The 22,541-nt window shown below is 38.5% G+C and overlaps 1 protein-coding gene across 1 annotated transcript in view; it reads right to left on the reverse strand.

The window, feature by feature from the left end:
- The window catches only part of LOC124157882 (protein Wnt-5b-like), a 264,083-nt gene that overhangs the window by 175,848 nt on the left and 65,694 nt on the right, over nucleotides 1-22,541 (reverse strand). The gene's annotated exons all lie outside the window — the stretch shown is intronic.

Here is a 22,541-nt window from a genome sequence, read left to right on the forward strand (position 1 = left end):
ATCCTTCCCAACACCTATTCCACTCACTTTTGCGCAACATCAGTACTGCAACGAAATGCCATTTTCGATACATATTTCCACGCTATACTTTTATATCGGCAGGCTGAGAAGCATTTATACACAGAAGTGTACCTGGAATAAATCGGTTAATCACAAGAAACTTCCCGAAAACATTTTAATAAAGCATGAAATCACGTATACGGTGTATTTCCCTGTTCTCATCAGCAATTGAACCGTTGTTCCACAAATTCACTCAGATTTTTCAAAGGGAGAGTAAAACTTCTTCTCAAAATTTTTAATTAAAAGTTATCATAATATTTGGAATATAAAGTTATGAATCATGAAACCTGAACCATTAACCGCAATGATGCTCTTTTATTTCACAGAACTCTCATAGTATTGATGCTATTTTGATACAAATAACCTACTTTATTTACAGATATTTTTCCGTAATGCATGCAAAATTTTCATACAAAATGTTAATCTTTAGTATCCCTAGAGTTATTTATAAACGGCAAGGACTCACTACTTCAAATCATTCGGTTCCAGACCGCTTATGTTCTTTCTGATCCTTAACACGCATAAGTGAAGAACTAGAAATATCACTCCGAGTCATTGTAGCAAATTCATTACAATTATTTGTAATTAAGCAAGTAACATTGTAGCTACTTAATTACAAAAATTACAACTTTATTACAACAACCAAATCTACCTCACTGAATAAACCAGAGGAATGGTTTCCATCGGTGAGGGTCAAATGTTCAAGTCAAGTAAGGGGGTATTTCCCTTCGTTGTGCCATCAGCAGTTTTCCCGAATATCCCAAGAATAAAGGGATAGACCTCCAAAGTACACTGTAAGTACTGTATAATTGTAGAGTGGCAGTTTTAGGAACTGTCACAACGGGGATAGGAAGCAGTTAGCGCGAGGCTACGTGAGGTCATTATAGGAAATGGGAAAGGTACATGAGATTTGGGAATTGATTCAAACATGAGAAATCATATTCCTCATCTTTTGGGAATTCGTTACTCCGTTTTTTTCTCGCCAATGAAACAACACCTAAATACGGCAACTTAGATAGTTTAAATACAGTAAAATAGGCAAATCACAAGCGTTCTAATGGTCCAATCACTTTCTTTCCGAACGAAGCCCAATGCTCATACAAAAATATAATTCCGGGTAATAAACTGTCAGGATAAAATAAATGGCAGAAAAATATTAAAACCAATTTATCTAGGGTAAACAGTAATCCTATAGTAGGGTTGGGGACGTGACGTGACTTACCCCCCTGTCAACCACCTTTGTCAAGCTATGGTTAATTTTTATTGCCCATTCGGATAAGTCTATAAACTTTTATGATGATGCAGATGAGCCATGATGGCGAGCCTAAAAAGTATTATAGAGAAATAGTTTCTTCCACTAGAGAGGCATATTTGTAGCCTTGGATTTCTCTCTTATAAAGCGATATTTCTCCAACGCAGCCCCGTGTCCAAATAACATTTACTTCAAATAAATGTTTGTATCTACTACGAAAATGTCAAATACATTTTATAGAAAATTATCAAAAACATAATATGATCCTACATCGGGATGATGAGGCATCGAAGCCCCAATATTGCCATAGCCCGTGGAAAAGAAGATGAAGAAGACCTTGATGGTGGGCTGAAGTATCAATACAGAGAGATGTATTCTAACATATCAGAGAGTATATTGCAAGCCTCAGAGAATTTCCTCACCGCAATATTCTCCTCTGACCTGCAGCCCTAAGCCTCGCGGCGGCAGGTGCGAATGATCACGAGAGGCTGGGGCGTGCGGACCAAACCACTCAAGAGGGGCAGAGCGCATTGTTGGGCAACCGTCCTTGCCTCTGCGAAAAGGGAGCGCTCTCCGGCCTACCTCTCTCCGCGCTGAACAGGTGGACGAGATGCCCGACTTGGGGAATGGGATTGAATTCCGTGGAGCGGAACCGCGCCGCGAGAAAGGGTGAACTACGAAAGGCAGGAATTCAGGAGTTAGACATTTATACATAAAAATAAGGAAAAATAACTGCCGTCACCTATTTATTATAAAACTTCCATTTACGAGGTGAGCGGGGTCACATAGCTCCTTCCCCAACGGTTGCAAGAACATTTATATTCCCCCACGAGGTCGGGGAGATCAAATTTTTTTGACCGAAGATATTTACGAGAATAGGTGAAAAGGATGGGAAAAATGTCAATCTATGCATTTCAGCGATCTGATTAAAAAACAAAAGCACCATTATAAAACCCGGACACGAACCAGCGCTTTATATGCACTCTATGGGTGAAAACATGACCTCCTAATTGATGAGAGTTAAGTATTCACTGCTTTTACTCGGAGTGATTTTACTTCTTTTATTTATCGCTAGTGGGACTGTAATTACGACTTTTTCCTCACAGGTTTTTGCGGCCCATTCATTGGAGAATCATACGATTAATTGTGCCAGCTTCTTGAGCGTGATGTCAACTTTCTCTCACGAAGAATGCGCAGAGGTCGGCTGAGTGACTACTTGAATTTCGACTCGTCAAACTCGTTGATAGTGGTGAATAATCTCTGATTACCTTTTTAATGGTAAGACTAAAAACTTTTCATCAGCGCGAGAAGGACAATGAGCAAAAATGATAGGCAATATGCATAATAGAAGGAACGAGGGAGAAGTTAATGTAGTAGTCTCTGCTTTAGTGATGCCGAGGAGAGAGTGGCAAATATCCATTTATTACCGAGTGAATATCGCAATGCTGCCACTGATCACGCATTTTCCCGTGGGCGATGCCTCGCATTAAGTCGTTATGAGCCAATTAATAATTAAAATTGAATTATGAGTCCTGTTTTTTTCGCAGAAAAATGAGAGCCTTTCCCCTTCAGGGGATTCATTCGAACTTCACTGAGTCATGGCAGCAAAGGAAAAATGATGGGCCAAATAGGCACAATAAATTGCTATTCAACATTTTATTACTAAGCCTTTGGGTTAAAAATAGAGTGACTTTCCTCATTATAAAGTTGACTGTGGTAACTCAGACAAAATAAAGTTACAAAAAAATTGAACGAAAATAAATAAGTCCCATAACAAAGAAAATTAACTAGGAGGAAAAATTAATGAGAATAGCAAAAGTAAGCAGATATTACTCAGCAGAGAACAGCAGCTTATAAAGTACAGGGATAAAGTGTCCGTAGAAAGTTGTTTTACTAAAAAAAAAAAGACAAACCATTACAGTTCTGTCATAAAAATAAATAATTCACAAAGAGCGAAACGCGTTGAGAGAAAAAACAAAGCTTCCCGCGATTTCGAAAATTGCTTCCGGTGTGATCAAATCTAGCGCCTCATTGGATTTCGCAATTAGAGCGAGAGGCGAGTGAATAACGGGACCCAGAGCTACTCCTTATTTATGTTCTCGCTGGCAGCCAAAATTTCGTACTTCCTCCGCCTCTGGACCCGCGTCCCTTCGCGCTCACGGCACTCGACCGACTGCAGGCGGGAATCTTCACTCATCTCGGAGGAAAGAGGGGCGGGAGGTGGAGAAATAAAGGGAGGGGAAACAAGCGAAGGCGATACTGCGGAGAGTGCGAAGAGGGAAGATAGAGATGCTATCCGCAGGCTGGGCTGAGCTTATGCGATCGAGGCAGCCAGAGGCAGGCGTCCAAAGGGAAATCCGTATCTCACAATCGGCAGGAGAGGGCTAATGACGACGCCGCGTTGGCCGCGGGTAGGAAGGCGCTAAAGAGCACGATGCTGTACTCCTATTGTGTAGCTCATTAAAATAAACTGTCGTTAGTCGGTCCACTTCGAAACTCTGCGGATGTATCGAATTTTTCATACAGACAATACGTTTTATTGATAACCGTTTCATTATGCTCTACCGGGTTGCCAATTGCTTGACTTTTCCATGGAGGGTAAATGTTTACACCAATCAACATAAATTTTTATTTGAATAACATATTTTAGGAACCAGGAACTCTTCCATTAACAACCTCTCTTGATAGCATATTGAAATTTGGCCCATCCTTGGTGGAACTAAGAAAATCAAAAAAATATCATAATGAATTTTTAAAAACTAAATTCAATAATAATTTCACTGTATTACGAATTTCATATCAAGACATTTGGAGTTATGAAACGCCCAACAGAGTGCAAATGATGGCTTATCGATCACTACTACATGATTAACAGCAATTATGACTTCGAAGAAACGAGTTATTGAAAAATTTCGCTAAGTACCGTCGGTTTTACCTATTCTTCTCGTAAAAACTTATTAATTCATTATAGATTTCCTTCCTGCGCCAATTAAGAGGATAGAAAACCGTAATATGTCGCTATCGTGTCTTAACGGTTTGGAGAACAGGGGTGCTGGATGCATTTAAAAACAAGGTAAAACATAAATGTTTTAGACGAGGATTTTCTCCCACAAATCACAAACTTTCCAACAATTCTGATAAAATGTCGTCAAGTCATGTCGTCAAGAATTAAATAACTAATTACCAAGCCCTTTGCTGCATAGCTCTGCGTTCTAAAAATTTACCTACACCACTACAAGAGTGACAAATTCAGGACAAATACTTAGTAGTAGGAGTAAAAAGGATGGGAACAGTCCTGATGCTGGCCTCAACATATAAAAGGTCAACGAAAAAATTCACCAGCTACCTTTCAATATTGCAAACCAAGCTAATGAGTAAAATTTAAGTACTCACACATCACGGATTTAATTCACAACCAACCGTTTTTACATATGGAGTGACAAGTGTCAGCCGTGTAATGGGAAAGAAATGCATTCCACACTCTCATAAAAAACAACAGCCTTCTATACAGAGTAAGCTATGCATTTCTTGAGAATTGAAGGAAATGGGGCTGAGGAAAAAAATGGTATATAAACGTACCCTATTCTCTTAGGGCTACCATATCGTTCTTTCAAAGATAAAGATCTATGCAACGCCTATCCAACGCAACTGCAGTCGGCATTATTGGAAAACGAGTTCCTTATGCTCGAAGGTCCGCATTCACCATATTCCTTACGAGAGATGGGAGCAGCTTGCCAACGGGTGTTCTTTCCCAAAGGCTAGAACTGAAGGCATCTGTTAATGGAGGAATCAAGATTATCGCGGCCTTAAGTAGAAAAACAAAACAAGACCAATAGAAAGGAATTAAATAGGTACCTAAGCAATCCACCGTGCTGACGACATCTATCGCATTAAATCGATGGTATGTGGCATTGGAGAAAAAACGAATTAGAAGTGGCGATAAATCACTTCAGGGCATTTGAAAAATGCATTCAGTTATCGTTTAAGGAAGGAATGCTACAGAGCTCGATCAGGTCTAGCATTTTAGGGCATCGACTCGCCCCGTAACGTGATATGGAACTACAAGAACAAACATTAATTATATAGATAATTTTTCTTGTAATGAATATTAAAGAATGATGGTGGCGGATCATTAAACCTAATCAAAATCAGATTTTTGGACTCAACCACAATCAAAGAATAGAGACAGCTTTTTTGTTGACTCGCCACAGTATAATGCACCTACCCTGCCGCTACGAGCCAACAAAAATTTATACCGATATATTATAAAAGGCTGACACACAGGTGGACATATAATATAATCCTCACGTGATCCCTAAACACATTTTTAAAACAAGTCCGATGCAGTTTTGGACGGTCAATTTTCATATATCTAGATAAATACATTATTTTCCGGATAGGCTATTCATATGTGCCAAAATACAAAAAAAAATAAAATTTAGTGGAAAGAATACCCGAACTTCAAACTGGTTGAAAAAATTCAACAATATTTGCCTCTAATTTGGTGGATATAGGTAGCCACATGATACAGGAACCCAGATTTGGAGGCAAATGGACAGAGTCTGACGAGAGAAAGTTAATACAACTTAGGCATGATAAGGAGCACGCTAGTCTGATCAAAACAGTAAGAATTATAGCGCGGTTTCAAATACGAGACGGCTAGAAAATAAAGAAATATCTCTCCAAACGAAAAAAGAGTATCTCCGATAAAATTCAAGGTGGGAGCAACTTATTAACTGGCTGAATATAAGACGCTAAACCAAATAAAAATCGGCAAAGAACATAACAACTAGCTCGATTTATCTCGAAAGTTACTGAAAACCAAACTATTAGAAGTTTATTAACCCAAACCATCAAATCGATGGACATAGTAAAAGAAGAGTTTATCAAAGATCCGTATATCTGGTTCATTTTGTAAAGAACGATATAACTATATTTGTCCTCATAGGAAGAAATAAATATCGCATCTTTATCAAGTAGCTAATCCCTTGTGTATTTTGAAACTAAAGGAGCCAAACATTTTTCCATAACTAGTATTTCAATAGAAACAAAATTTTAAATCCCAGTTTTATATCATTACCAGGTGAATTTAAATAGGCCATCAAATATTTGAAGGGAGGATGAACTATGAAAACTTTAGCTTGATTTGCGCTGCTTTCGTTGCTTAGGGAGAGAAAGAAAATCTCAACGTAACGGCAGGCTGCAGGAATCCTGCTAAAAAGACAACGTAATCCTCAGGAGGGAAAACTTCCGTTTCAGGCCATCCCTCCCTGCTATGTGTCAAGATCCAAGTCTTGCGGCTGTGAAGGAGAGGATAGATGCCGCCTTGTATCCTCCCCTCCCCCTTTCGGAAACGAACACTCGCGGAATTGATATGGCCAACAATCGTGACTACGGAAGAATGCCCCCGGCAATCGGGACGCTTCAATTAATTCGACACGTTCAGCGGCCATACAAATACCTTCTATGACGTCAGCGGTTTGAGAACGGGGGTCAAGCGATCGAGATGTAAGGGAGGATGAGCTAGGCACATGTAGAGCCGTCATTCCAATTCCAGACGGCACATCTGATGGCTTCATCCTCACTTTTATGGAAGTCATTCCTTTAAATTATATCGCTCCGAAAGAGAACTTAGATTTCTACAGGCATCGTCAAGTAAATCGTAGACATTATTCGTATATCAAGCTAAAGTTTTCATAGTTTATTTCATTCATTGTGCGAATATTTTATGGCGATTTTTTATAAATAGTATTTACCTGTTACTGATAGCGATAGGTATTAAACTAGGATTTAAAATTTTATTTCCCCAGAAATACAAGGTAAAAATTTTTTTGGCTCAAATAGTTTCAAAGCACGGCAGGGATTAGCAACTTGATAAAGAAATAAACAAGGGAAAGGGCTGATGTCAACTAATCACAGGATTTTAACATCAAATTGTAATGATAACGGCTAGCAATGCAAGTATATACTTATAATTCCGCATATCGATATTATTAATCAGGACATCGAAATACGTACCGTACGCAAGTAGCGCTGACTCATAAATAAAAAGAAAAAAAATACTAATGTATGCATACATTGCAAAGAAAAAGAGAGGTTATCACTTAGGTATGTCACTATGTAAAATAAGAGAAGGAGACACATTGATGGCAGACGGATAAAGACAAAGGGTACGGCTATCAATGTCAATCCATACCCTTGACTTAAAATAAATGCTGAACAATACTGTACGACGGGTAATATCAAGAATAAGCAAAACGCGGTTTATGACGGTTTGCAGAAGTTACTTCACATAAAATCTACTCGTAAATTCAGAAAAAGGTCTAACTTATGCGGCGCTTCTCTCTGGGAAATAAACTTCGGCAAACTTCCTCATTAAAATTAACGGTGACAACTACTTAAGCGACATTAAGAAACTTGGCAACTTGGTGGCCGTCCTAGTTGTTGGCTGGACACATGACATTTACTCCTCCATAATTATCTGTGCCATTTTGCATTGCATTTTAATGCGTAGCCTTAGAATTTAATAGGCATGATAATCTTAAGAGATTTAAGACAGATATTGCTTACGTTCACCTGAAATTTTCATGGTCGCTGGAATATTGAGTCGTTGCGTCGACAGAACCACCATTTGCTTTAAATACTACAAGATAGCTCGTATAATAAGCGATCGTAAAATTGGCAACCACTACGCATTCGGTTAAACCAATAATGCTTTGGAAATCTCAACAAAGTTATTCAAACAGGATATTTTTAATTGAGACTCAAAAGTTTTTCAATTGATATTAATCCCGTCTATATACAGCGGGATGTGTGACTGACTCATCTACTCATGGATACAAAATCACAGCCAAAACTGTGATTAGTGTGGACATTTGACTTATTGTACGTAAAAGTAAAAAAAAAATCATCGAGGGGAAAAATCTGAAAACTCGAATAAGTCGATTAGTTTTCGAGATATATCGACTTGAATTAACATGGGAGCCTTATGGGACTAAAACTTTTTTGCTATTATTTCGTACTTTGAAACGTGGTAGGAACATGATATTCAATGGACATAAACTAGATTTTTTGATTGATTTTTTGGTATGGTTGTCATAACGGTGTATTTATATTTACTATTTTTTATCATTTTTTTTTAAATTTCCAATGCTTTTCTTACGGGACTAACTTTGGAATTTTTTTTGACCAACTTGCAATAATCGTAGGACAAATTCCTTGAAACGCAAGATACTAGATTTTTTGCTTGATTTTTTGGCTATCTTGGAATATTCACAAGTCGAAAGAATTCCGAGGAATAAACGATTTTCGATTTTCCATTGTCGAGGAGACGAATATTAAATTTCGGATTTCGGCTTTGAGACTTCGGCATATGAAAATTTGGAATCTCCGTGAAAACCCTTAGAGGGTACTTCGTACCCTCACGCCCTACCCTGTTTTTCCGATAACCCTCTTGGTTAATTCATAATAAAATTCCGAAAAATATCCTGCACGTGAGAAAATCATTGTCGCCATTATTTTGTGAAGCACACGATCTTGAATAACTTGGCAACCGTTCAAGTTAGAGGAATGAAATTTTCAGGGTAATACTATTATCAAAAAAGACAACTTTTGAAATGATAACCATTCCACTCGATCGATTCATGTGAGAGTTATATCGATACCAATCTCCTTGGATACGCTTTATTCGCTAATAACTTTCTCGTTATTCGAAGTATGAATACGAAATTCAAATGTAATACTAAAGTTGACGTGTTTAATCTGGCAAAAGTTAAATCAAGCGGATCGAATAATGAGAAGCGAAGTTATAATCGATCCAATGGTGCATTCGATATATGTCTTTTTCAGACTTGTTTACATAGTTACGGGGATAAAATTTTTAATTATTTGCTTGGACAGCAACGTACTATACGTACATGTAAAATATTTTGTTGAGTAATGATTCCTTTGGAAGATATATCGAAATGAAATAATTTCGATAGGTCTCATTTTCTCCTTTGTTATTGACCGTAGATGTCCGAAATTTTTAGGATAGTAATTGATTGGTGATATAAGATTTCTGTTTTATTTTGGTCTCCATGGCAACCATAGTTTCAACTTTATGCCGAAATATATTTTCAATGTAAAGTAAATGGGGATATATCAAAATCGTTTTATACAAATATCCTCACAAGCACACGATCTTGAATAACTTGGCAACCGTTCAAGTTAGACAAACGAAATTTTCAGGGTAATACTAATATCAAAAAGGACAACTTTTGCAATGATAACCAATTCTCTCGATAGATTAATGTGTGAGTTATATCGATACCAATCTCCTTGGATACGCTTTCTTCGCTAATAACTATTTTGTTATTCAAGATATAAAATCGTAATTCAAATGCAATACCAAAGTTGACGTGCTCAATCTGGCAAAAGTTAAATCAGGCGGATCGAATAATTAGAAGCGAAGTTATAATCGATCCAAGGGTGCATTCGATACATGTCTTTTTCAGACTTGTTTACATAGTTACGGGGATAAAATTTTTAATTATTTGCTTAGACAGCAACGTACTATACGTACATGTAACATATTTTGATGAGTAATGATTCATAATGAAGATATATCGAAATGAAATAATATCGATATGCCTCATTTTTTCCTTTGTTATTGAATGTAGATGTCTGAAATTTTTAGGATAGTACGTGATTGGTGATATAAGATTTCTGTTATCTTTTGGTCTCCGTGGAAAACCATAGTTTTAACTTTATGGCGAAATATATTTTCAATGTTAAGTAAATGGGGATATATCGATATCGTTTTATACAAGTTTCCTCTTTTGCGAGATTAATAAAAATATAAGGACATGATCCTTACCATAGAGGTCACATTTAGCAATGATGAACATCCCGCTCTACCCGTTTTCCAACAAGAAAAATCGAATCTAATAGCTGGAATTCGATTTGTCGCTTACATATTTTTTTATTTAATTATGAAAGGGACTTAAACTCTTACCGGTAGATAAAGAAAGGTACAAAACAAGATAAAAGTTTCAATAAACTAATGCAGTCGTTATAGTTGACGTTATGTTCGATAAAATTGTGTACTGTAGAGATTCCTTTTGCAGACCTTTTACTATAGTTGCTGGGATAAGACTTTTAACGGTATGCTAGAAAATAACTTACGATTCATACATATATAATATTTTGCAGAAGTACATCCCCTTTTAAAGATATGTCGATATGAAATTATATCGATAAGTGTCATTTTCTCCTAGCATATTAACCGTACCTACCCCATATTTTCGTCTTTTAGTACGGTATTTATATTAAGGCCATCTTCAGCCAACAGAAACAAAACTGGATTGTTTACTCACGCGATAAAAGATGTCACGTAAAATTGTTTCGTTGTAAAAAACACGGTTTTCCCATATTTAAGCCACGAACAGAGATACTTTGGTCTTATTTATTGTCATTGCGATTGCCAATCTAATTAGAAATTGAACCCGTATGTATTCATTTGGCACATCTGTCGGAATAATAGGGATTCGTGGCAGTAATACATCTCCTTGGAACATGCTATTTATATCTTAGTGTGATGGGAAAATATTTCAAACGGCATAAACAATATTGACGGTCGTCAAGGGAAAGGTAAGCGAAACACGCTAAACTTGAACCTTTTTTGGATGTTTATTTCTAAATTCAGTGTAAATCAGGTATAAAACGAAATGTATCTGCAGCATTAAGAAGGTGCAATTCTTTTCCTTTCGAATGATATATGGCTTAACTTAATGTGACCATTTCCACTAATTTTAATGTGCAAATACAAATACGTCTGCAGGCATTAAAAATTTGATTTACATGTATTTCTTATGGAAATGACTCATGGCACATTCCAGGGACCCATGAGCCCAAGAAGCTCAATAAGAAACCAATCAACTCTTCTTAATCATAACTCCCGATCCCCGTTACGTAATATCTGGTGAAGGATAACGAAAATGATATTTCCTCATAACATGTTCTACGAAATGAAGTTAACAGTTTCTTACAGCGTCGTTGATTACTCAGAAAAAATTAAAATATTCCGATACTCAGAAAATTACGATTTACAAAGGATTAACACAACATTTCGTGAAACTATTCCTGACCAAGCGTTCGATTTTTACCATCGAGCGAGAGTGAAAGTGACTTTGTATCAACGATATAACTCTTCGCGGGGAGTTTAATTAACTTAATTCAAATAAAGTAGTTAAATAAAACACTTATTTAAATGAAATGTGCACTCTATTGTCGTTCCGACCAGAATAACAGCCTATTTATGTCACCAAGTTATAGCCAACGTTTCGAATTATTTTAAATAATAATCAGGGCTATGAATAAGATTAATAGATATACAGCAGGTATTTCTCCCTTATATCTGTTTTATTTATTTAGGTTAGGGACTGAAACTCTAGTTGGTAGATAAAAATAAGGTACAAAACGAGATAAAAGTTAAAGAAAAGTAATGCAGCAGTTACAGTTGAAGTTTTAATCGAAAAAATTGTGCGTTTTATACATCGCTTTTGCAGACCTGTTACTGTATTTGCTGCGATAAGGCTTTTAATGGTATGATTGAAGGCAAGGTAGTATTCATACAAATTAAGTATTTAGCAGAACTACATCCTGTTATCAAGATGTATCGATATGAAGTTATATCAGTCGGTGACATTTTCTCCTACCATATAAACCGTACCTGACCGAAATTTTTGTCTATTAGTGCGATGAAATGTACGATATTTATAGTAATTCAATCTCTAGCCAACACAAATAAACTGGATGTTATACCGCACGCGATAAAACATGCCACGTAAAATGTGTCTATGTGAAAAACAAAGTTTTCCAATATCTAAGCCACAAACAGACATACTTTGGTCTTATTTATTGTCATTGTGATTGCCAATCTAATTAGAAATTGAACCCGTATGTATTCAATTGGCACATCTGTCAGAATAATAGGGATTCGTGGTAGTAATATATTTCCTTGGAACATCCCATTTATAATTTTGTGTGATAGAAAGATATTTCAAACGGCATAAACAATATTGACGGTCGTCAAGGGGACAGTAAGCGAAACACACTAAACTTGAACCTTTTTTGGATGTTTATTTCTAAATTCAGTGTAAATCAGGTATAAAACGAAATAATTCTGCAGCATTAAGAATGTGCAATTCTTTTCCTTTCGAATGATATGTGGCTTAACTTAATGTGACCATTTCCACTAATTTTAATGTGCAAACACAAAAACGTCTGCAGGCATTAAAAATTTAATTTACATGTATTTCTTATGGAAATGACTCATGGCACATTCCAGGGACTCATGAGCCCAAGAAGCTCAATAAGAAACCAATCAACTCTTCTTAATCATAACTCCCGATCCCCATTACGTAATATCAGGTGAAGGATAACGAAAATGATATTTCCTCATAACATGTTCTACGAAATGAAGTTAACAGTTTCTTTCAACGTCGTTGATTACTCAGAAAAAATTAAAATATTCCGAAAATCACAGAAAATTACGATTTACAAAGGATTAACACAAGATTTCCTGAACTTATTCCTGGCTATATAGTTAAAACTCTTCAATAATATACAACTATGCATATGATTTTAGGAAAGGCAATCGTTTCAGAAATATTTCATTCGATATATCCGCGAAAAAATAAAAATGGTGGACACTACTCATTTGTTTCCCGGGAATGTCTTACTTTTTACTGTATTACTCTCAAAATATGAATGCCATATGGGCATCCTCTCTTACATATGATAGTAAATAAATGTGACCAACTATCTTCGAACCCCGTAAACACCAACAAAAATTAAATCATGCATATATGTCTTCTTTTCGGGTACTTTTCGTTACAATTACCCCAATTTTCCAACCCCTACCATGTCACGGAAATTATGTGGACGATTGGTGACCCCGTTTCCCCAATACACCCCGAAAAAAGTTGAATTTTTCATTTTGAAGTCTACTTTTTGGGTACTTTTCGTCACAATTTCACCGCTGATCCCTACCCCCACGAATCATCCCTACGGAGGTCACGTGAAATACTGGTGACCGCAAGCAGTACACCCATATAAACCCCAGGTATCCCCCTGAAACTCTCAAAAATGTAAAATGTGACATTAACTCTCCTTTTTGGGACTTTCTGGCCGACATTACGCCGCACTGCCCGTCCCGTCACAGCTCTAGATATGGAATATTTGCCAATAAAGGGCCACCGTAAACCATACGGGAAAAAAACCTGAAAACCCTCGATGACCTCCTGGAACCCCCCAGGAAATTTTAATTTTTTAAGGTCGCCTTTACGGGTAGTTTTCCTCACCATTCATCAGTGTTCCCTAAACCTACGAGTTATTAAAACCCCCGACAACCCCGTTAAACTTCCCAAAAAATAATTTTAGTAAAGGTCGCCTATTTGGGTATTTATCTCCAGAATTCCGCCACTGTTCCGGATCCCTACGATTATCGGCACGGAATTTATGAGATCGATTTATTACCACTGGTTGACCACAAATATGAAACCCCCGGTATTTTGTTGAAACCTCCCCTTAAAAATTAAAATTTCCAAATAGGTTTTTCTTTGATGGGTACTTGTCGCCGCCACTACGCCACATTGCCCTACCTTTTCCAATCATCGCAACAGAATTAATGTGGATTTTTGTTATCCGCACGTATAACACACATTAAAACCCCTACATTCCTCTGGAGCCCCTGTCGGAGGAGGAGACCCGTCTAACCACCGAGGCCGCCCCTCAACCATTACTAATAGATTTGACTTGACGAGGTCGGTCGTAGGGGAGAGTCGCTACCCGCGGTTGCGCCGCGGCTTCGCCGAATCTCGTTTCGAAATATGCAAAAGTAAAAACGTCTGCAGGTATTAAAAAGTAGCTTTATCTGCATTTCTTATGGAAACGACTCCGGACCCTTTCCAGGGCCTCATAGGCCCAAGAAGGTCAATGAGAAACCAGTGAACTCTTCTTTACTGGGTTCCATTTTGGCGAATCTAGGCAAAAGAAAGATAAGATCAAAAGCTATACTGTACAGGGAAAGATATGAATGCAAATATGTACTGCTATGAATGCCAGTGGCGCAGCGAGGGGGAGAGGTTATGTGGGATAGGTTCAAGGCTCTAAATAAGTTAAATATATTTTACTTACTTGGGTTAATATAACTTTCGGAATAGTGCTAGAATTAATAAAAATATCCCTCACAAAGCCGTAAAAATCACCATTTTGAGCCTTTTACCTTAATTTTTTTTCCGGCGGAAGGCCTCCGCACCTCCCGCTTACCCTGGTGGTAATGCAATATACCTCCAAACCCCCCAGTATTAGTTGTGCCTGAAACCCCTCCTAGCCTTATTTCGTAGCTGCGCCCCTGCCACCAATCATGCGGTTAATGAATATGGCGAATCTCGGCAGATGAAAGATCAGATCGACAGCTATAGTAAACAAGGAAAGATACGAATGCAAGCATGTACTGTTTTCAATACATTCTCAAAATATATACTTAAGGGATCTTAGGGGAGTTTTAATAACTCAATTAAAATAAAAGAGTTGAATACACACTGAATTCAATGCAATTTGCACTCTATTGTTGTTTCGTCCCGAATAACTGTTTATTTATTTTTATTTATTTATTTATTTATGCAACGCCTTCATAGCAACAATGCAAAATGACCAATCTGGAAAGCGTAAGCGGTGGTGAAAGGTACCCTCCGTGCACTCATGCGTAGGAGTTATGGAAGAGTGTTTGGGGTACAGGAATCCCGGAGACTGAACCGATTATCAATGGAGCCACAGGAAACGTATGGTGTTCTTTGTTGACGGTACCTCTACGCTCAGGCAAGCGATCGATTTCAACATGGAGTGGAAGTGAAAGCGACTTTGATGTAGCGATGTAACTTTTCGAGGTGAGTTTAAATAACTTAATTCAACTAAAGTAGGTAAATAACACACTGATTTCAATGCAATATGCACTCTTTTGTTTCAACCAGAATAACTGCCTATTTATTTCACGCATTATTACATAACAGAAAGCCTAAGCGACCAATTTCGACCACAATATTTCGCGCTGCGGCGATGAAAATGGTTTGAATTAAAATTATTATTGTTAATATTGTAGAAAAATAACCCTCCTGGTTGTCGCACCCATGTACTTTGCTTTACCTTCCTGGCACAATCTCTCGCGTAGCAGTGATGAATGTTGTTTTGAATGTAAATTTATGCGGAAAATGTTTGTGAAAAATCTTTAGTTAGTGGTTATGGGTGTCATCTAACCCTGATTTTCCTTAATGTTGCCCTCTCTCGCGTAACAGTAATGAACATGTTTTGGAATTTAAATTTTTATGGATAATAATAGTGAAAATACCTTGCGCAACTGGTTGTTACTAAAGTCTAACGCTGATTTGCGTTCGTGAAGCCATGCATCCCGTAAGAAATAAAAACATATTTTAGAATACCTATTTTTATTTATAATGTTAATGAAAATAACTTACATGCCTGGTGATAGTTTTTTTGTCTCGATAAGTCGCGTTCCTATTGCCATGTCTCGCATAACGTAGAAGAAAAAGTTTTAGAATTGCTAATTTTAAAGATGTTAGAAAACATTAAACTTACAGGTCTGGTGATATTTCTGTTTCACTTTATTCCGCGTTCCTATAGCCAAATAGTAGGCTGCATAATCAAATACATCTGTGGAAGTTAATCTGTCATGGAAATGGAATTGAAGTTATTACGGCCTATAAAATTATGCAATTAGACAGAAAATTAATTTACATAGCATCATTCAAACGCAGAATTTGTACTTTTTACAATACTTTGTGCTCCCTTCCTCGTACTTGTGACAGTAAGACGAAGTAAAGTAATACCTTATGCATTCCTAAAATGTTCTCCACTTAACATGAATAACAATTTCTTTCCGTCAACCTTTGTTCCAGTGAAAAGAATTAAACCATCTTTGAATTTTACTATTTTCCGAAAATACGCATGCTATTAATTTCATACTCCCGACCTTGGGATACTATACGGGTGGTTACAGTTTACTAGGAAAGTTAATGAATGTTTTCAGGCTCTCTTCAATTTCCTTTACTCGTTTTTTAAGTAAGTCATTTCGAAAAGCTTTCGAATCGTACACATAACGGGAGAAAATGCAGTATTTCTCTATATTGTCATGTTTTGTCGCATTTTTGAGGTAAAAGAACACCAACATTTTCGGAATCACTGTACAGCTTTCATTAAATGAATAACTCTTATCACCTTCTATTTACGTATATTTGTATTTGGAATCTTGCGTTAAACCCGCATTTTAAATACAAACACTTAAGCCATACTTTACGTTCCAAGAACGGCAATTCGGTGTATGTACACTATGATCATTGTTTGGATAACTTACAATTTAACGTAACGCAGTATAATACTATCCAGATATTATTATAATTCACGAAATATTTCATTTCACGCATTTTGTACCGCGTACTACTATACGTCATTTCGGAGTGTGCTGGCGAAGCTGGCTGCGGCGGGCGCTATACTTTCCCCTGGCCGGTAAAATTGGTCCCTGGGACTTAGTGGATAGACGTACGAGGAACGGCGTTCCGAGGAGTTCACCGTCGATGGCGGTCGTGGCACATCCAAGGGTCCGCTTCCCTCCCCTCTGCACAAGCACTTTTCGGTCACATTACTCGTATGAAAATTCTTCAAACACCCACAAAATTAGACGGCGACGGCCGTTACGAGGACTAACAGAGGTGGGCGCGGGGGGCGTCAGTAACCCCCGGGCGGCGAAGCCACCCTTTACTAGAAACTGCGAAGGCATCCGGAAGAAGAAGTGGCGCACCGGTGGGGGCTTCTACCCCCCCTGGGCGGCGAAGCCGCTTCTTAACGAATAACGGCGAAACAGTTACGATGACTAATCGGGGTACACCCGGGGGGGCACGCTCAACCCCCGGGTGTGGCAAAGCCCCCACTAAGCGAGGAACTGCGAACCTGTCCAGGGGAATGAGCGCGGTAGCCCCGGTTAGACTGCTTTAATCTCCGGGCGGCGTGGTGCCCACAATGAGGAATGCCGAAGCCGTCTAGAGGTCTAGGCAGCGCAGCTTTGGGGGATTCCTTACGAAGCGCAGCCGCGGTTAACGACTCTTCCCTCCGACTGACCGTGGCAGGGAACGGTGAAGCCATTCGGGGAGGCGGCCGACCAAGCTGGCCGCGAAGTGGGTTCTTCAGGTTCGAGCCCTATATCCCCCGAGGACTTTGTGGACAGCGGTAGGAGAATGAGCGATAACGTTCCGAAGACTTTGCCGACGATGCCTGTGGTGAAGCAGCCAAGGGTCCGCTTCCCTACCCCCTGGCCGGCGAAGACGGTGCCTCTCAATTTTTGGTCATATTATTCGAATAGAAATTCTTCGGACAACCACCAACTAAGACGGCGAAGCCGAACAAGGGGATTCTATATTAAAAATTGACGCCTATCGTACGACCGATCTCTTACAAAGCTTGCAGTTACATGAAAGTATGCATTACAGTTCGGAATAAGTCAACTTAGCCGCGCCCCTCCCCCTTCCGCTCTGATCAGCGGGGATTTGGGAGCGGAGGATCAGGAAACGGCGAAGCCGTTACTAGGAGTTCGTTGGTCACGACGGACGTGGCGGGTGCTAACCCTACCCAATGGCCGGCGGATCCGGTACCTAGAACTATATGGACAAGATACAAGGAACGGCGATCCGTTCCAAGGAGTGTGCTGGAGAAGGTGGGTCGGTGTGCGCTATCCTTCCTCACTGGACGGCGAATACGGCCCCGAGGACTTTGTGCACAGAGATTCGAGGAATGACAAAGCCGTTCCGAAGAAATTGCCGGTGAAGCAGACCGTAGCGTTGTAGAGGGTGCGTTTTCCTTACCCACGCCCTTCTCTAACCCGGTAATTTTGGGAACTGAGCTTCCAAGTGGTGTTTCTGCGAAGCCGGCAGATAATCCGTTTGTGAATACCTTTTACGGAAAAAAAGAATACGTTCCATTGCCCTCGACTTATTTTCGTGGGTTGAATAATGAAAATGATTACCATACATGCTGGCAATATCTTCAACCGGATGTTGGCAACAGATTGTTTTAATCTCCCTTTGCTACAGAGATGTAAGTAGAACAATTCCAAAAATCACATAAATTTCGATAAATAAAAGATTCGGAAAACATATATCGTACTTTCGGCCGACCGAGTCCTTACGAAGGCGGCTCAAGCGGGAGCTAACGTTCCCCCTGGACGGAAAAGGGGTTTTTGAACTAAATGGAAAGAACTTCGACGAATCAAGAGGCCGTTGCGAAGATTGCGACGCCGAAACCGGCAGTGGCGTAGCCGAGGGTTGGCTCTCGTTCTTCATTCGCGGTGAGATTATTCGTAAAAAAAATTCACCAAACACACACAAAATTAGACGGCGAAGCCGGATCCGGGGGTTCTAAGGGGGCGGAGCCCCCTAGCGAGCTACAGCGAGTCCCGTCTATATACAGCCGGATGTGTGACTGACTCATCTACTCATGGATACAAATTCACAGCCAAAACTGTGATAGGTGTGGACATTTGGCTTATAGTACGTAAAAGTAAAAAAAAATTCATCGGGAGGAAAAATCTGAAAACTCGAAAAAGTCGATTAGTTTTCGAAATATATCGACTTGAATTAACATGGGAGCCTTATGGGACTAAAACTTTTTCGGTTTTATTTCGTATTTTTGAACGTGGTAGGAACATGATATTCAATGGACATAAACTAGATTTTTGGATTGATTTTTTGGTACGGTTGTCATAACGGTGTATTTATATTTACTATTTTTTATCATTTTTTTAAAAATTTCCAATGCTTTTCTTACGGGACTAACTTTGGAATTTTTTTTGACCAACTTGCAATAATCGTAGGATAATTTCCTTGAAACGCAAGATACTAGATTTTTTGTTTGATTTTTTTGCTATCTTGGAATATTCACAAGTCGAAAGAATTCCGAGGAATAAACGATTTTCGATTTTCCATTGTCGAGGAGACGAATATTAAATTTCGGATTTCGGCTTTGAGACTTAGGCATATGAAAATTTGGAATCTCCGTGAAAACCCTTAGAGGGTACTCCGTACCCTCACGCCCTACCCTGTTTTTCCGATAACCCTCTTGGTTAATTCATAATAAAATTCCGAAAAATATCCTGCACGTGAGAAAATCATTGTCGCCATTATTTTGTGAAGCACACGATCTTCAATAACTTGGCAACGGTTCAAGTTAGAGGAATGAAATTTTCAGGGTAATACTATTATCAAAAAGTACAACTTTTGAAATGATAACCATTCCACTCGATCGATTCATGTGAGAGTTATATCGATACCAATCTCCTTGGATACGCTTTATTCGCTAATAACTTTCTCGTTATTCGAAGTGTGAATACGAAATTCAAATGTAATACTAAAGTTGACGTGTTTAATCTGGCAAAAGTTAAATCAAGCGGATCGAATAATTAGAAGCGAAGTTATAATCGATCCAATGGTGCATTCGATATATGTTTTTTTCAGACTTGTTTACATAGTTACGGGGATAATATTTTTAATTATTTGCTTGGACAGCAACGTACTATACGAACATGTAAAATATTTTGTTGAGTAATGATTCCTTTGGAAGATATATCGAAATGAAATAATATCGATATGTCTACTTTTCCCCTATGTTATTGACCGTAGATGTCCGAAATTTTTAGGATAGTACGTGATTGGTGATATAAGATTTCTGTTATCTTTTGGTTTCCGTGGCAACCATAGTTTTAACTTTATGGCGAAATATATTTTCAATGTAAAGTAAATGGGGGTATATCAAAATCGTTTTATACAAGTTTCCTCACAAGCACACGATCTTGAATAACTTGGCAACCGTTTATGTTAGATGAACGAAATTTTCAGGGTAATACAATTATCAAAAAGTACAACTTTTTCAATGATAACCATTCCACTCGATCGATTCATGTGAGAGTTATATCGATACCAATCTCCTTGGATACGCTTTATTCGCTAATAACTTTTTCGTTATTCAAGGTATGATTACGAAATTCAAATTTAATACTAAAATTGACGTGCTCAATCTGGCAAAAGTTAAATCAAGCGGATCGAATAATTAGAAGCGAAGATATAATCGATCCAAGGGTGCATTCGATACATATCTTTTTCAGACTTATTTACATAGTTACGAGGATAGAATTTTTAACGATTTGCTTATACAGCAACGTTCTTTACGTGCATGCAAATTATGTTGATGAGTTATGATTTATAATGAAGATATATCGAAATAAAATAATATCGATAGGTCTCATTTTCTCCTTTGTTATTGGGCGACCCATTTTGATATTTTTATGATAGAACGTGAATTGTGATATGAGATTTCTGTTATCTTTTTCCAATATCTAAGCCACAAACAGACGTACTTTGGTCCTTTTTATTGACATAGCGAATGCCAATCTAATTAGAAATTGAACCCATATGTATTCAATTGGCACATCTGTCGGAATAATAGGGATTCGTGGTAGTAAAATATCTCCTTGGAACTTCCAGGAAATCATGAGCCCAAGAAGGTCAATAAGAAACCAATCAAGTCTTCTTTACTGGAAAATTTCATAACTCCCTATCCCCGCGACGTAATATCAGGTTTAGGATAACGAATATTTGCATTTCTATATGCTCATAATGAACGACTGATGACCGCTAGCAGTACACCCATATAAACTTCAGGCATCACCCTGAAACCCCTAGAAAATGTAAAATGTGATATTTACTCTCCTTTTTAGGACATTCTGGCCGACATTACGCCGCATTGCCCGTCCCCTCACAGCTCTAGATATGGTATATTTGCTAACAGCGGGCCACTGTAAACCATGCGGGGAAAAAAAACTGAAAACACTCGATCACTTCCGGGACCTTCCAGAAAAATAAAATTTATTAAGTTCTCCTTTCCGGGTAGTTTTCGTCACCATTCAGGCCGTGTTCCTCAAACCTTCGAGTTATTAGAACCCACGATAACCCCGTGAAACTTCCCAAAAAGATTATTTTCTGAAAGCTCGCCTATTTCGGTATTCATCGTCAGAATTCCCCCACTGTTCCAGATCCCTACGACTTATCGGCACGGAATATATGAGAACGATTGGTGACCACTGGTTGATCACAAATATAAAACCCCCGGTATTCCGTTGAAACCCCCCATAAAAATGAAATTTGCCATTAGGTCTTCTTTTATGTGTACTTGTCACCGACATTACGCTGCATAGCCCTACCCTTTCCAATAATCACTATAGAATAAATGTGGACTACTGTACCTAATACTATTTTATGCATATAAAACAGTATACCACTGCCAAGGAGTGCCACCGATCAGAGGCGCAGCGAGGTGGTTTTGGGGGATAACATCCCCCACCCCGGAGCTCACAGAAATGTTTAAGTTTAATCTATTTTACTTAATTGGATTAATATTGCTGATAGAATAGTGTGACAAATAAGAAACTATCCCTCGGAAGGGCGTAAAAATCGCCAATTCGAACCATTTATCTTAGTTTTTTCCGGCGGAGGTGGCCGGAAGGCCTACGCACCTCCCGCTAACCCTGCGGGTATGCAATACCACCAAGCCCCCCAGCATAAGCTGTGCCTGAAACCCCCCCTAGCCTTAATTCCTAGCTACCCCCTGCCATAAATCATGCGATTAATAAATATGATGAATCTCGGCAAATGAAAGATTAGATCGAAAGATATGCTGAACAAGGAAAGATATGAATGTAACTATGTACTGTTTTCAATATATTCTCCTAATATATACTTCAAAGATCTTAGGGGAGTTTTAATCATTCAACTAAAATAAAAGAGTTAAATAACACACTGAATTCAATGCAATGTGCACTCTATTGTTGTCCCGTCCCGAATAACTGTTTACTTATGTAACGCCTTACTTCATAGCAACAATGCAAAACTGCCAATCTGGAAAGCGTCAGCGGTGCTGAGAGGTACCCTCCGTGCACTCACGCGTAGGAGTTAGGGACGAGTGTTTGGGGTACAGGAATATCGGAAAGTGAACCGATTATCAATGAAGACACATGAAATGTATGGAGCTCTCCGTTGACTCTACCTCTACTCTCAGGCAAGCGCTCGATTTTTACCATGGAGTGGAAGTGAAAGCGGTTTTGAAGTAGCGATATAACTTTTCGAGGGGA

Source organism: Ischnura elegans, chromosome 4, assembly GCF_921293095.1.
Source record: "Ischnura elegans chromosome 4, ioIscEleg1.1, whole genome shotgun sequence".
Classification (NCBI taxonomy): domain Eukaryota; kingdom Metazoa; phylum Arthropoda; class Insecta; order Odonata; family Coenagrionidae; genus Ischnura; species Ischnura elegans.